Consider the following 15,910-nt stretch of genomic DNA (forward strand, 5'->3'; position numbering starts at 1 on the left):
TAAAAGAAAACCAAATTAACGTTATCTTCTTCTCCCTATGATATGGTTCCCCATATCATATTACTCCAATTTTTCTAAATAGCCAATTTGTAGCAGCCGGGGGAGGGGGCCGGGTGCTGCTACTCGCCCTGTTGTGGGGGCTGTGGACACAGTCCCCTAGCCAGAGGGTTTGTAGTATACAATGGGGGCCACGGTGATATTACTCGCCCTCCGGTGGGGGCTGTGTGTACAGCCCCCTAGCCAGCGGGTTCATAATATCCAGGGGGGCTGGAGGAATATTACTCTCCCTCTGACGGGGTTGTGGGTACGGCCCCTTAGCCAGAGGGTTCATAATATCCACGGGAGGCTGGAGGGATATAACTCACCCTCTGGTGGCGGCTTGCTCTGGGTGTATACTTTAAATAGATATGTCGCCTAATACCGACGTTGCGTGGGTGTGGTTGTATGTTTTAAAGAGATATTACTCCTAATGTCGTAGCCGATGTAGAGTATGTTTGAACACTTTGTGATATTATTTGTAACATCTTAGGGAGAAATATTACTTGTAATATCAAAGAGAAAGAAATAAGGTTACTTTTGAGGCCCCTTCACCTGTGTGCTCAGCCCACTCTCCCACCTCGCATCTTTAGGGTACACCCAGGCTCCTCAGGGAACTTCAGGTAAGTAGAGAGGCCGGGCCCGAGGATTTCTCAGTCAAGCAAAGCAGAAGAGTACATGAATCATTGTAATTTTGTATTGAAAATCTGTAATAGGTACACACAGTTTGTCCATGAAGTGCCAGAGAGGAAAACACAAACCCTGCCTGGAGAAGTGGGGGATGCTGAGCAGGGAGTTGACATTTAAATAAGTTTTGATGAATGCTCAGGGTAGAAAAGAAAGCAAGAATCCTAGGGTAAAGAAATCACATTAAACACACAAGGACACATGGGAGAACATGATTTTTGAGAAATCTGAGTGGGTGTGTATGACTAAAAGCTAAAGGGTCCTGAATGCAAGTTAGGAGGAAACAGAAGATGAAGAGGGAAAATGAATTCTGATGGCAAATGTCTCTGTAGGAAAGTCTATGGGGTTAGGTCTTCTCTTGCAGACAATGTGGAGACCTTGGACATTTTTCATAATCAGAGCTATTTTGGAAAGACCTTTTTTAGAATACTCTGACAAGAATTGTCTATATCAAGGCCTTCTGTGCACTTGTATTTCTTCCTAATTTGTAAACTCTTTCAAGTCAAAACTGCACATGTCTTAGTTTTCCTTTCCTGTAACTTTTCAATATACTTTTTATAGTTACATTAGGTTGGACTGAATTGAAACCACAAACTATTATAAAATGATAGAACATAATAGGTATATTAATATTAAAGACAAATAAAATATTACTTTACATATTCTATTATGGAAATTAAACAAGGATGTATTCATTCTAATACCTCATAGGTACAGGCTTTTTAGAACATCATACTTAGGCATTCAAAAACAACCTGAATTTGAAAATTTGTTCTTATGTGATAATTTTATGTGTCGACTTCACTGGGCCATGAGAGGCTCAGGTGGCTGTTAAAGCATAATTTCTGGGTGTGTCTACAGGATGTTTCTGGAGGAGATGAGCGTTTGAATCAGTGGACTGAGTGATGATCATGGGCTGGCCTCGTCCAATGTTCTGCAGGCCAGAAGAGAGCAACAGGTGGAGGAAGATTGAATTCCCTCTCTGGCCGAAAATGGGGCTGGAACACCAGTTTTCTCTTGCCCTTGACTTTCTGGCTCTCAGGCCTTTGGACGAAGCCATGGGCTTTCCTGGATCTTCACCCTACAGATGCAAGGCTGTGGAGCTTTACAGTTTTCACAGTTACTTGAACCAGTACCTCACAGTAAATCTCACTGGAGCTCTTTCTCCAATCTTCAGACAGAAGGCTCTCTGTTAGGCACAAGAGCAAGCTGTCTGAGCCTTGCTCTTTGAGCTGAAAAAAGCCTTATGAGAGACAGTCTATGTTACAGAGTTCACATCCCATGTTCAAGAACAGGCCATGTGTCTTCTTCCCTGTTACCTTAACTCTCAATTTCAGGAATTTGTACATTATTCTCAGGGCTTCATGGTCTTTTAGGGGACTGCAAAGCTGTAAAATAAGCACAGAATTACTTTAGTATATTATAGAAAAAATACAGAGGAAGATGCTTTATAAGAGCAGAGTATAAGACTCATACAGTTTGGCGATTTTCAAAGAAACCTGCAGAATTAAACTTGTAGTGTAATCCTCCAAAAGGGGCTCCACAAAACCTTGGAAACATAAATGAAGTGGAATTGCACATGTGACATTTTTAGTAAATTAAAAAAAAGAAAGAAAGAAAGAAAAAGGGTAAAAAGGTCCATTAAATAAAATACCTTAAAAAGCCAAGAAACTAACTGCAAGTTTCACAAAGACATTGGGCAATGATTCTGTATGATTTCAGGAATGCTGATAAATAATGTCTTAATGCAGTGAAATATAATAAGAAGTACATGTAATCTCTTACCTTTAGTGTTTATTTTACTAGACATTCCAGGAGGACAGTAGCAACTAGTTGAGGTCTAGAAAGAAAACCAAGAAATGTTACAGTAACCAGTACAATGGCGGTCTCACAGCTAGTAAAATGGTCAAGATATGACTAGGGATTTTTCCTAAAGGCAGTCACAGAGTCATCCTGTAATGTAACAATAATTCCTATCATTGTGGACAAAAACTCGGACTTTTTCTTCCCATGACTGACAAGTAATTATTTAAAAGGAAATTAATTTTTTCATAAAGAAAAACAAAGTTAACACTAGTGTGCTTTCTTCGGTCACTAAAATTCTGCAGAAACCCAGATATAATAAGAAATTCAATTATCCGACCAGGTGTGGTGGCTCACACCTATAATCCCAGCACTTTGGGAGCCAAGGTGGGTGCGTCACATGATGTCAGGAGTTTGAGACCAGCCTGACCAACTTGATGAAACCCAGTCTCTACTAAAAATACATAAATTAGCTGGATGTGATGGTGCATGCCTGTGATCCCAGCTACTTGGGAGGTGAGGCAGGAGAATCACTTGAACCTGAAAAACCAAGGTTGCAGTGATCTGAGATTGCACCACTACACTTCAGACTGGGAAATAGAGCAAAACTTCATCTCTCTCTTTCTTTCTCTCTCTCTCTCTCTCTCTCTATATATATATATATATATATATCACACACACACACACACACACACATCTCACCTCTTGACCTATGATCAAAGCTACTTCTAAAGTCGATTGAAGGCACTATATATCACAAGCCAGATGGCAAGAAATTAAATAAATTTCAGTCTTTTTATGCTATTCCAATTACATCTTGGTCAGGTTACAAACATGTTTCAGAAAATATTGGAGGAGTTTTTCTTCCTCTTTAGGAGTCCTCTCTCACTTTATGCTGCCTAACAAAAGAACTCACACCTTTAGAAAGAAGATAGAGATAGGCCAGGTTCAGGACATGCTGCACAAGTAGAACCAACTGTCCCAAAAAGAGAGGGTTCTACACCACTCTGAGAACTTCACAATTGACCAGCTACACACAAATGCCTGAAGTATGGAAGTCCATCTAGAAAATGAACAATTAGTGATATCAAAACTTCTACCCAAAGGGCCTGCAGCTGGTATGACCATTCATCAAAAAATCTGAGTTTAAATGGAGACACATTGGACTTTGACATGCAATAAAAGAACTGAAGCAGCAAAGTGTCTTGATTTGGGTTTCCTTTCCATCTTACCCAGCTCCAGCCAGTGAAGAAGTGAGCATGCCGGTGGTGCTCCTGACACATCTGGGGTAGTTCCCATTCACAGTGGTCAACCTTTGGGATTTTCCCACACATTTTAGGGTCATGATTTATCTAGCTAACCTATAATGTGCAGATAAAAGCTCCTGTTTAGAGACTGGTGAGAAAATTGTCAAATCTGAAAGCCCACGAACTGTCTCAGCCAGGGGGGAACACATGTAGGAAAGACAACAGAATCTGATGTCAGAAGCCTAATTTCAGGTAGACCTCTACAGCTTTACAATTGTGAGTAATTAACTTACTTTCTCTAGGCTCTGTTATTCTCATACAAATCACGAGAAAGGTAGACCGAATAGTCTCCCAGATCAATTCCAATCTTAACATCCTCTGGCTTTATGATTAAAGAATGATACTAATATGACTGAAATTGTGGCTTAGCCCCAATAGGAGCCTGCTGGGATTATGCTAAGCAAAACTAGTCCACACAGACAGAGCCATTCTGACCACATCCCTCCCTATGCCAGCTATCATACAGATACGCACCACTGGTAGGAGAAGTCCCTTCTACAGAAGACATTGACTGATTCAATAATAGGCTGATTTATTGATTCAACCAACAAGTATTTACTAAGCACCTTCTAGGTATTTAGGGATACAACAAAACAAAACAGACAAAATCCCTTCCCTTATGGAGTTTACATTTTAGTGAAGGACAAGGGGGAGTCAGACATCAAATAGAAAATATAAATTAAGGATATATTTTATGCAGAGCAGTGTTGGGATTCACTCATGGTGGCTGTCAAAATATTAAGGGAGATATTAGGGAAGTTACAGATTATAGTATCAAACCTTTTTGGAAAGCCAAAATGTTTTAATGAGCCGGGTTGAAGACAGCCAGTTCTTACCTTAGAGCTTTAAGTCACAAGGTGGAAATTAAGATAATAAAAGCTTCCCCAGTTAAATCTGTTTACCCCACATACCTTTGTCTCTACTCTGTTTACTCATATAAACTTTGTGCTAGATGGCCCTCCCGGGGGAGGTTGAAAAAGAATTACTAGTTAATGGTGTTTATTCTGGGCCTCAGAACCAAAGGTTTATATGATTAGTAAATCCACTCTATTATCCATGTTAATTATTCACAACCATGTTGACTTAAAACCTGTTATTAAATCTATACTGAATAAATGCAAGAAGAAACAAGGAGTTGTAGTCAATTAGCTTCAATCACCCTTTAAAAGCAGCTGAGGACCCCTTAGCCCAACTCTTGCACTGTATTCCATAAGTAAGAGAGTATTTCATTCATCCGTTGCTCAGACAAGGTCTGCAGGACAGAGCTCCACAGGTAGTGAGCAAAGTCTCAGTGTCGCCTGGAGGCCCTTGATAAAGTGACTTTTGAACCACAATCCAAAGCAGTGAGAGAGTGAACCATGCAGAGAGTAGGGGAAGAATGTTCCAGGCAGAGGAAACAGCAAGGCCCAGAGACAGGACAGGATCAAGCCTGTCTAGCATGCTAAAGGAAACAACATGAGCTCAGTGTTTATAAAGAGGAGTAAGAGCAGGAGAGTAGCAGGAAGAACAGTGAGACAGGTAGCAGGGGCCAGGTCATGTACAAAACAAAGCCACCGAAGAGTCTGAACAGAGACATAATTATGATCTTGATTCCACTGTGAAAGGATTGTACTAGCTGTTGTATTGAGGGTAGAGTGGCCAGGCACGGTGGCTCACTCCTGTAATCCCAACACTTTGGGAGGCCAAGGCAGGTGGATCACTTGAGAACAACAGTTCAAGACCAGCCTGGCCAACATGATGAAACCCTGTCTCTACTAAAAATACAAAAAATTAGCCAGGCATGGTGGCTCATGCCTGTAATTCCAGCTACTAGGAAAGTTGAGGCAGGAGAGTTGCTGGAACTCAAGAGGCAGAAGTTACAGTGAGCCTGGATCATAGCATTGCACTCCAGACTTGGTGACAAAGCAAGACTCCATCTGAAAAAAAAGAAAGAGAAGGAGAGTAGACTGAAGGAGGCAAACATGGAAACAAAAAAGCCAGTTAGAAGACTACCGAGATAATCCAGGTAAGAGATAATGGCAGAGTGGCAGCAGTAAGCTGTGAAGAGAGACCGCTTCTGAAGTTGAATCAACAGGACATTTGAAGACAGGATGATCTTGGAAAATCTTGGAACTACTGCAGAATCAAATGAAGCTAAGTGGCACTAAATTCTAACATCCACTGTGAAATCCTGGGAAGAGGGCTTGTTCGTCTCTGTTACTTAGTGTCCCACCCAGTGCTTGGTACATAATGGGGATATAAAAAGTCTTCAATTCTTAAATGAATAAATGTGAAACTGAATATATGACAAAGCCAAAAGACCTGCAGTTTGATAGGTCATTAGGAAATCAAAAAGCATCTGGTACTAGACATATTTTACTAACAGTGGGTTCACCTTCTCTGAGTGAATCACCTTCTAAGCAGTGAGCTGAGACCATGCTAGTGCATGGGCAACAAGAGAGAAATTCCAGTTCAAAGAAAGAAAGAGAGAGAGAAAAAAGAAGAAAGGAAGGAAGAAAGAAAAAAGGAAGGAAGGGAAAAATAAAAATGCTTCATGACTTTAAGGCAATATAGAAACTACTAAACTTTTTATAGAAATCTGAACCACATAAAGCCAAAAACACATACTAGCTAATATTATTTAATACATGCAGTACTAAATAGAAGAGGTAATAATTTTAAAACAAACATCAGTGTAACATTATTGGACTTAAAAAAACATATATTTTTTAAATAACAGAAGCAGAAGATTTTTCCAAACTATACATTTCAGATAGCATTTATTTACTAAAGATTAAAATAATACAACAGCTACCAAAAGTCAAGAGCTAGCCAGACATGGTGGCTCACACCTGTAACCTCAGAAATTTTGGAGGCTGAGGCAGGTGGATTACTTTAGGTCTGAAGCTGGAGACCCCATCTCTACTCAAAATACAAAAATTAGCCAGGTGTGGTGGCACTCACCTCCAGTCCCTAGGGAGGATGGCCTGAATCTGAGAGGCAGAGGTTGCAGTGAACTAAGATTGTGCCACTGCACTCCAGCCTAGGTAACAAAGAAAAATAAAATTCAAGAGCATGGAGAGTATTAAACTCAAGCATAACCAATGGTCTCCCATCAGAACAGCTCCATTTTTTGGCAATCATTATATGTTAAAGTCTATTTGCTACACATTGGTATTTGTACTGAAGTTTCAAGTGCACATTAGCGCTGACTCAGGTTTAATGTCCTCTGCTGTACACTAAACTTGAATATCACACTTACATATCAAAACAAAAGTATCTTTCCTTAAAGCAGTCACCTTTAAGGCTGCTTTAGAATTACAAAATGTGAATACTATTTTTATAGTTTCACAGTAACTGAACATTATTGTCTTTAAACAAAATAATCTAATAAATCACCATCAAAACAAAAGCCCCACAACATAATCTGTTTCACCTTATAAAAACACTGACATTTATAAGACTATCTTAGCCAATTTATAAAACAGTACTAGCTAGTTATTTTTACTCACAATAGTACTAATTTAATAACATAATAAAAACATATGCTGACTGTGGTGGCTCATATCTGTAATCCCAGCACTTTGGCAGACTGAGGCAGGTAAATCACTTGAGGTCAGGAGTTCAAGACAAGCCTGGCCAACATAGTGAAACCCTGTCTCTACTAAAAACACAAAAATTAGCTGTGTGTGGTAGTGCATGCCTATAATCCCAGCTTCTTGAGAGGCTGAGGTGGCAGAACTGATTGAACCTAGGAGACAGAAGTTGCAGTGAGCCGAGTTCATTTTCCTACACTCCAGCTTGGGTGACAGAGCAAAATTCTGTCTGAAAAAACAAACAAAGACAAGAGGAGGAAGCATTTATTATGTATTTTTATGCCAGGCATTATGTGAAGCACTTTACTACCTTATCAGATCTTTAAGGTAGGTCTTAATTCTCAAGACCACAGAAGAGGATGATACTAAGGCTCAGATAGGATAAGAGATGTGGCCCCGCTGTGTCCCCAAAGCCTATGCTTTCAGATAAGATTAAGAAAATAATTTGTTTAAAAAAACATTCAATTGAATTCCTAAGATCCAGGCCTTCGCAATAAATATGTAAAGAAATCTTCACTGTTTATGCTTCCTGGTAGCACATATTATGAGGGTTATTTTTCCTTTAAAATGAACCAACAAAGTCCAGGTTCATGCCTGTAATCCCAGCACTTTTGGGGGCCAAGGCAAGAAATCAAGGTCAAGAAATCAAGACCATCCTGGCTGACATGGTGAAACCCTGTCTCTGCTAAAATTCCAAAAATTACCTGGGTGTGGTGGCACACACCTGTGGTCCCAGCTACTCAGGAAGCTGAGGCAGGAGAGTCACTTGATCCTGGGAGGTGGAGGTTGCAGTGAGCCGACACTGAGCCACTGCACTGCAGCCTGGTGACAGAGCTGAACTCTGTCTCAAAACAAACAAACAAGAAACTACGAAAACCAGAAAAAAAGGCTTAAACTATTATAAAGTGTAAGAAACACTAAGAGAAACTTAAGCACATAACTAAAAATATTGTGGAAAAGTTATTGAACTTATTAGCAAATTTACTCTAATTCTAGGTTTTCATTTTTATTGAGAGGTACATTATATTATTCATGTTGAAGAAAAAATGTTCAATTATATTAACATAAATAACTTCAATATAGTTTATCATGTTTAAATGTTCACTTAAAGCAATTTAGTTAAAGTTCAGCATACTATACAATTTTATAGCTTGCCAGTAATGTTGCAAAGTAAATAGTCATCCAAATAGAAACAGCAAAATCATAATGTTTCTACTGGTTGTTGCTATTTTTAGGTGAACATTTGATATATGCCAACAGATAGATGACAATAACAAATTGCTAACTTCTTTCATTATGACATAAAGGTAGCTTCAGGTCAGAATATTGTAAGGGTAAAGAAGAATTTGAACTCTAACATCAACTCAGCGATGCATCAAGTTAAAAGTAGAGACAACAGGGGCATCTTGGTAAATACCTTTTTTTTTTTTTTTTTTTTGAGAAAGAGTTTTGCTCTTGTTGCCCAGGTTGGAGTGAAATGGCAGGATCTCAGCTCACTACAACCGTCACCTCCTGGGTTGAAGTGATTCTCCTGCCTCAGCCGCTGGAGTAGCTAAGATTACAGGCATGCACCACCACACCCGGCTAATTTTGTAGTTTTAGTAGAGGCAAGGTTTCTCCATGTTGGTCAGGCTGGTCTCAAACTCCCGAACTCAGGTGATCTGCCTATCTCAGCCCCTAAAAATGCTGGAATTACAGGCATGAGCCACCACACCCCACCCCACCAAATACCGCATGCAACAAAACAGATTAAAGAAATACATTTCCTTAGCATTGCAGTAATGTAGAAACAAATAATTTTTCTAATATTTAGACAGACACTACAAAGCACCTTACAAGGAAAAATGTATAAAAGTGGCACAATTGACTAGCGGCCCTGGGCTTGTCCACAGTTCTCCCATGGTGAACGGTAACTGCATGGTGTAAATGCTCATGAACAAAGTATTACTGGACTTTCCCAATTTAGACATACTACATTTTCTTTCAAACAGCTCTTCAACTTTTCCTAGATCAGTGAAAGAATTATTTTATTCTCTGAAAACTGAGCAAAAGTTGATTCTCAATAATATATCCCTATGTCAGAGCAGCACTAAAATATAATGACTTATTTCCTGTATTTTACATTCTAACCATCCATACCATTTTACTGCTTTCAAAAAAAGTTTCTGTTTTGGTGGTTCTTAGAATAAGTTTAATGGGAGAATACAAGAGAAGTTTTAGGGCAGGTGCAGTGGTGCACACCTGTAATCCCAGCACTTTGGGAGATTGAGGCAAGTGGATCACTTGAGATCAGTCTGGCCAACATAATGGAACCTTATCTCTACCAAAAATATAAAACAGCCAGGTGTAGTGGTGTGCTTCGGTAATCCCAGCTACTTGGGATGCTGAGGCGAGAGAATCACTTGAACCCAGGAGGCGAAATTTGCAGTGAGCCTAGGTCATGCCACTGCCCTCCAGCCTGGGTAACAAAGTGAGACTCCATCTCAAAAAATAAATAAATAAATGAAAAGAGAAGTTTTAAAGTTTAGTACCTCATGTTAGCCTTTTAATTTCTGGAAAGCAGAAAAGATCAATCAAATTAAACACAACAACAGGAAAACCACAATGAGGAGGTCTCCAGGGGCCCTTTAGCAAACTTCCGAAAACATGTCTCAGCTGTGTGGAAATAAGACTTTACAGCAGCCAGGTGCAGTGGTGCAGGACTGTAATCCCAGCACTTTGGGAGCAGAGGCAGCCAGATCGCTTTGGGCTCAGGGAAACAGACTGGAAACCCCCATACCCCCACCACCACGCTCCACCCCCTTCTCTACTAAGAATACAAAACTTAGTCAGGTGTGGTGGCAGGCACCTGTAGTCTCAGCTACTCAGGAGGCTGAGGCAGGAGAATTGCCTGAGCCCAGGTGGCAGTGAGCCGAGACCTTGCCGCTGCCAGCCTGGGCAACAGAGCAACGCTCCATATCAAAAAAGTAAAAAAAAAAAAAAAAAAAAAAAAAAAGAGAGAGAGAAAGAAAGAAAAAAAAAAAGAAAAGAAACAAGGTTAAGATGGACCCCAGACTTTAAAGATACACGATTAAGAGGAACCTAGCCCCCAAAAAAATCCCAACCCTTTTTCTCTCAATCATTAAAACACCAAAAGGGTGTAATAGTTTTGCAGCCTTGCTGTAGTAGGCTGATAGTAACCCCTTAAGGTACCCATATCCTAATCGCAAGAACCAGTGAATATGACCTGGTATGACAAAAGGGGCTTTGCCCTAACAAAGTTAACAATCTTTGGCTGGGAAGATTATCCCAGCCTGTCCCAGCTAAGTTGGTGTACTCACTCGGATTCTTATAAGGGCTGAGCAGGTGATGGAGAGTGGTGGGAGGTGTAGTAATGGAAGCAGGAAACTGAACTCATTCAAGAAGGGCAGCACAAACTGAGGATTGCAGGCCATCTCCAGGGCCAGGAAAGGGATTCTCCTGCAGAACCTCAGAAGGCATTGGCCCTGCTCCCCCCTTGACTCAGTAAGACTGACTTTAGAATTCTGGCCTTCAGAACTGTAAGGGCAGACATCTGTTGTGTCTCAGGCCACTAAGTGTGCAGTAATTTGTTGCAGCAGCAACAGAAAATTAGTGTTGTAGTGAAGCCTCAAAACCCACCTGAAGGGGCTGGGTATGGTGGCTCATGCCTGTAATCCCAGCACTTTGGGAGGCCAAAATGGGCAGATCACTTGAGGTCAGGAGCTTGAAAACCCATCTCTATAAAAAATACAAAAATTAGCCAGTGCAGTAGCACATGCATGTAATCTCAGCTACTTAAGAGGCAGAGACATGGGAATCGCTTGAAACCAGAAGGGAGGAGATTGCAGTGAGCTGAGATTGAGCCACTTCACTCCAGCCTAGGTGACACAATGAGATTTCATCTTAAAAAAAAAAAAAAAAAAAAAATCAAACAACAACAACAAAAAATCACCTAAAGAAGGTTTCCAGTTCTGTACGCCACCCAACCCCCAGAAAAACAAATTTCTTGGATTCAGGCCATGAACAGGGAGAAAAAAGTGCCTCCTCATGACAAAACCCTACCCAGGAGAAACCCAAGGGAAGGCATTGTCAGGCCAGCCACTCTGCCAAGGATATTTTCTTTTTCTTTTTCTGAGACACAGGTTCACTCTGTCTCCCAGACTGGAATGCAGTGGTATGATCTCAGCTCACTTCAACCTCTGTCTCCCCAGTTAAAACGATTCTCCTACCTCAGCCTCCCAAGTAGCTGGGATTACAGAAGCATAGCATGCCTAATTTTTGTATTTTTAGTATAGACAGGATTCTGTTATGTTGCCCAGGCTGGACTCAAACTCCTGGCCTCAGGTGATCCACCCAACTCAGCCTCCCAAAATGCTGGGATTACAGGCTTGGGCCACAGCACCCAGCACTCACCAAGTCCTTTGATGGCAGTCTTTTTCAGGTGATTAGTCCTTTTCTAGTCTGGATCTGCCACAGTCTCCCTCTCACCAAGTTAGAATCCCTAGCTACTCTTCAGAAGAGGAAAGTGTGTACCGCAATCCCAGCTTGGTATGGTTCAGATCTGCATTTAACTCATGGAATCTGGCTGCTCCCCAAGCCCTGGAGAAAGAGGATTTCTCTGTGGGCATGATAGTGGGTCGGCCTGTCTGGCACCCTTTCCCCTCCACTGTTCTTTCTGCTTCAACCTTACCCCTACACAGAGCCTGGGCCACCCAACTTGACATCAATCAGATGGCTCAATTAGTCAATTTGATCTTCTTGAAAAAAAAGAAAAAGAAAAAGTCTTTACAGATATACAGTTGCAAGTTAGAATGCTAAAGAACATAAACATGTAACAACTTAATATACATATAAATTCAACATATATCCAATTATAATGACTATGACACAGTTGAATATTAAAATACTATTTTCAAAATGTATACAAACTTAATGTTCTATTTATTCAAAATATGAATCATCAACATAATTTGCCACTAATATCTCCTTCAGTCCCTTCACAGGACACATGATCCACTGGGTATTAGCAGATTAGCAGCTGGCAGGCAGTGACACACTGCAAAAACGAAAACTGAGAGGTGAAATTGTTCTGAAATAAAGAAGGTTTTAACACTAAGATAAATCATGAAACCACTAAGTAATTAGCAGTAATTTTGACTCAACTAATTAATAAAAGATGATACAATGTCCTATGCTTTGGTAAAAACAAACTATATTTAAGCAATGTCACAATGTGACTTTCAAAATGCTTCTGGCTCTACAAAGATAAGATTATAATGTAGTAATACACGCTAAAGCATTTCCCCCTGCAGAGCATGTTGTAACTTTCATCAGTCACATTGGGAGTCCAGAATATGAAGAAAAAGGTCAGGGATTTCACTAAGAACTTACCAAAACTGAACACCTTCACTTTCCATTGCTCAGCATTGATGAGCAATGCTGGTCTCTTAGAAGGTAGAGAATACTCACGTCTTATAAAAGAAAATGGTCATTACTGAAGGAACCATCTTAGAGTTACAGGCCCCTCTTGGTTAATTTCCAGCATTCAAAAAGTGAGCGGGGCTTTAGAGCTATTTTGAGTATTAATAATTATTTCTGTAATGTGATCTTCAGCATACTTTTTTCTAGTTACATTTGAAATTTTATTCTTTTGGATTGTGCTCAGGTAAATGTTGCTTTTTCCTCTGTCTTGCTTCATTAATTTTTAGTTTGCTTCATTTGAATCATCATTATAAATCTCCCCTTCTCCTCAAATGACTTTCAAGTTGCTGCCAGAACTATGTTCTATTTCAAGGCTTTTGAGAACAAATTTTCAATGAAGATAGCCACCTAAAGTTATACAAATATATAAGAAAGGAGATAAAAAAGCTTAGATTGGAAAAAATATTTAAGCTTATACAAGATTTAAGCATACATAAACAAAAAAAGCTTGATAATTGTATGTTCAAATACTTTCAACAAGGGCAAAATGTGTAGGCTTAAAGAAATAGGGCTGGCTGGGTCCTGTGGCTCACATCTGTAATTCCAGCACTTTGGGAGGCCAAGGCAGGTGGATCACTTGAGGTCAGGAATTTGAGACCAGCCTGGCTAAAATGATGAAACCCCATCTCTACTAAAAATACAAAAATTAGGTGCTATCCTGAGAGTTTTATACTTATTTTCTTGTGGATACAGCAGCAATTCACTCTGCGATGATCCTCTAATACAGCTCATATTAGAATTAGTGATATCTGAATCAAATCAGTTGCCACTGTCATTCTCAGGCACTGTGCAAAGCACTTTGGAAAATTTTCAAAGAATTTAAAACAGAAGTATTATTCCAAGAGCAATTCCATTACTGGGTATATATCCAAAAGAAAATTTAAATTTCTACAAAAAAAGAAAACCCACATGCACTTATATGTTCATATTACTATTCACAATAGGGAATGCATGGAATTAACTTGTGTGTAAATCAATGAATTGAATAGAAATATCAGCTACATATACACCATGAAATACTGTGCAGCAACATCAATGCATCTGGAGGTTATTATCCTAAGGAAATAAACACAGGAACAGAAAATCAAATACCACATGCTCTTGCCTATGAGTTGGTTCTAAACATAGTGTATTCATGAATATAAAGATGTCAACAATAGACACTGAGGATTACTAGCTGAAGAAGGAAAGGAGGAGGGCAGAGGTGAGAAACTACTGGTGCTATGCTCAGTACCTTGGTGATGGGATCAGTCATATCCCATAATATATGGTCACTAACGTGGTGATGGGATCAATACTATTTCACATATCAGAGCATCACACAATATATCCAGGTAACAAACTGCATAATCTAAAAGTTCAAGGCAGGGACAGCGTTAAAAGGCAGAAAAGAATCCTACACCACTCATTCCCCATACAAAAACACAAATTTTTTCAACTCACTACATGCAGGAAGCACTGTCAAAGTGACCAAAAATTAGGTGAGCAATCACAGTACCTAGTATTAACTTCATATCACTGAAAGAGACATTGGAGAAGACAAAACAAATGAGTCTAAAAGCACCGATGCCACCCCTTTTTCAACCATCAGTAGTGGCCCCATGGTGCAGAGATTGTATGTTTGGGAGAGGGAGAGCACAGATTGTGAGGCCTTGGAATAAACTCAGTACTTCCCTGTCACAGTGAAAAGCAGAACCAGGCTGTAATCAGCTGACATCTGACAATGAAGTAAACATTAGGATTGGCCCTAGCAAAAGGAAATTCTCCCACCTCAATGTTGGGAACTTGAGTCTTCACAAGACTTGCCATCACGAGTTCAAGTGCCACTGAACCCTAAGAGAACTTAAGGAGCCATCTAGCCCACAGGACATCAATTATTAGGCAAATCATGCTACCAAGCTGGGCTTAGGACCAGTGGAATGTGGGGGTCGGGGTGGGAGAATGTGGCTTACTGAGACACCAGCCAGAGCAGCTAAGGGAGTGCTCACAACACCACTCCCCGACCCCCACCCAGAAGCAGCCATGTAACACAGAGAAACCTGTGACCTTGGGAGAGGGAGAGCACAGTGACTGGAGGACTTCACATTAAACTCAATGCTGCCATGTCAGTAAAGATCTGGCAGAATTCATTGCCTGCTGACCAAAGCACCTCTGTACTCAGAATTAAAAACAGCAACACCCAGGTCATACACCTTAGGCATTGGTCTTTGAGAAGTACTAACTTCAGGTGTGAGCCAGCATATTTCCAGCTGTGGTAGCTATGGTGAGATACTTCTGTTTGAGGAAAGCAGGGGGAAAAGTAAAGAAAGCTCTGTATTGCACCTCATATACAAGCTCAGCCATGGTGGGGTAGAGCACCAAGCAGAATCTTAGTTTCTTAGTCTGGGCCTAGGGTCTTGGTCAGCATTTCTGCACACATCCTGGGCCAAAGGTTGAGTCCCAGTCATTGCAGAATGTGTCACAAGCTTACTGAAGAGTCCTTGGGCTCGAAGTGAGAAATTGATGATGATCTGGCAGAACCTCCTCCATGGGCCAGTGGTTTTGGCAGCCACAGAAGAGGCTCCTCTTTCTGCAGATGAGGAAGGGAAAGTAGAAAACTTTTTGTCTTATGGCCTAAGTGCCAGGTTAGCTACAGTAAAATAGAAGAACAGGTAAATATTAAAGATTTATACTTGAATCTCTAGCTCCCAGATAGTGTCTATGGACTTACTCATGGCTAGGATAATTTGCCACCCTGGAGGTAGAGACAAAAACCTGGCTGGCTTTGCCCGCTATTAGTAATAGAGCCCTAGGACTTTGAATAAATTTATGTGGTGGCCAAGTAGGGGTTACAGTGGGCCTTAAGTAAGACCAAGTTCCATGCCTACTTCAGGTGTGAACCAGGACAGTCCCAGTGGGGATAGTCACAGGGGTGCTTATGTTACCCAATCCTAGCTCCACATGCCTCAGAACAGAAGAAGAGACTCTGCTTGTTTGAGAGACAGTAAGGGAAGAGGTCAAGAGTCCCTACTTGATAAATCA

At 40.5% G+C, this 15,910-nt stretch overlaps 1 long non-coding RNA gene across 11 annotated transcripts in view; it reads right to left on the reverse strand.

The window, feature by feature from the left end:
- Positions 1-730: 730 nt before the first annotated feature.
- The window catches only part of LOC144579762 (uncharacterized), a 49,893-nt gene continuing 34,713 nt past the window's right edge, over positions 731-15,910 (reverse strand). For 6 of the 11 annotated variants that reach the window (XR_013528123.1, XR_013528112.1, XR_013528121.1 and 3 more), the window contains 4 exons: positions 12,800-13,237; positions 6,777-6,855; positions 2,509-2,563; positions 731-2,111 (listed from right to left, as the gene is read on the reverse strand). This is a non-coding gene — a long non-coding RNA (uncharacterized LOC144579762). The remainder of the gene's footprint in view (positions 2,112-2,508; positions 2,564-6,776; positions 6,856-12,799; positions 13,238-15,910) is intronic. The other 5 variants (XR_013528126.1, XR_013528113.1, XR_013528128.1 and 2 more) reach the window with 2 other exon arrangements.

Source organism: Callithrix jacchus, chromosome 2, assembly GCF_049354715.1.
Source record: "Callithrix jacchus isolate 240 chromosome 2, calJac240_pri, whole genome shotgun sequence".
Taxonomy (NCBI): Eukaryota; Metazoa; Chordata; class Mammalia; order Primates; family Cebidae; genus Callithrix; species Callithrix jacchus.